This window comes from Penaeus japonicus, unplaced genomic scaffold (assembly GCF_977035675.1).
Source record: "Penaeus japonicus unplaced genomic scaffold, GWHDUDI00000001_assembly GWHDUDI00000021, whole genome shotgun sequence".
Taxonomy (NCBI): domain Eukaryota; kingdom Metazoa; phylum Arthropoda; class Malacostraca; order Decapoda; family Penaeidae; genus Penaeus; species Penaeus japonicus.
The window spans coordinates 12,443,434-12,444,721 of NW_028234423.1; positions in this window are offsets into that span (position 1 = coordinate 12,443,434).

Below are 1,288 nucleotides of genomic sequence, written 5' to 3' on the forward strand. Positions count from 1 at the left end.
GCAGCTTTGGCTCCGGTGGATTTGGATCAGGTGGAGGATCCTCGGGAGGATATTCCGGTGGTTCTAGAGGTGGATCCGGAGGATCAGGTGGATCACGAGGAGGATTTGGTGGATCAAGCAGCTTTGGCTCCGGTGGATTTGGATCAGGTGGAGGATCCTCGGGAGGATATTCCGGTGGTTCTAGAGGTGGATCAGGAGGTTCAGGTGGATCACGAGGTGGATTCGGCGGTTCAGGAGGCTTCGGATCAGGTGGAGGTTCCAGTGGTGGATATTCCGGTGGATCAGGAGGTGGATTTGGAGGATCAAGCGGTTTTGGCTCGGGTGGATCTGGAACAAGTGGAGGATCCTCGGGAGGATATTCCGGTGGATCCAGTGGAGGATTTGGAGGGTCAGGCGGATTCGGCTCCGGCGGAGGCGGTGGCGGTGGCGGCTTTGGTGGAGGCGGCGGAGGATTCGGGGGAGCCGGTGGATCGCTGGGCGGATATCTCCCTCCGGCCGGCAAGTGAAGGGCGTCGCCGAGAGCGACGGACGATCTCATTATTTATTGTATCAGTGAGGGAATAAAGAAAGGAAACTAGTTTTTGCGACTCATTCTTCACCAACATGCTACAAACCCCTCCCTCCCCTTAACTCGAAAGCTTTTTCTTTTTCCTGGAGAATGTAAAACTGAGAATGTTCCTCGTTTCACAATCTGTGGTGTTTTTAAATTAGAGCATCCTGCCTCCTTATGCAATTTCTAAAACAAAATCTTCGATGACCATAACAAAATACAAAAATACCCGTTTGTATGGATGGTACCACGAACACTGTGCGTTCCACATACAAGACTCATATTGGGAATTCCCACAAAATCAATACCTACTCTAAGGGAAAACTATACAAATGTTGATGATTTAGATATAAATGCACTTCAATCTATCCCCCTTATTATTACAGACATGTATTTGATACTCTCCCATTGTTGAAAATTCGACTACAGGCACCACTAATCTTGCAATTACAACAATTATTAAGCAATTTGAATAGGGTAAGTCTGAAGATTGAAGTCATGTTCAACAGTCGAACCCCATTTGAGCAAATACAAGTACAGGGCGACGTACTAGAAGCAGTGAACGAGTATATATACCTAGGGCAACTCATCAAGACGAGTACATCCTGCGAAGCCGAGATAAAACGAATTAGGTTGGAGTGCCTTCGGTATACAAAGTAAAATATTACGAGGTCGTCTGCTGCTATGTCTAAAGAGAAAGGTTTTTGACCAATGTGTCCTCCCCGTCATAACATATGG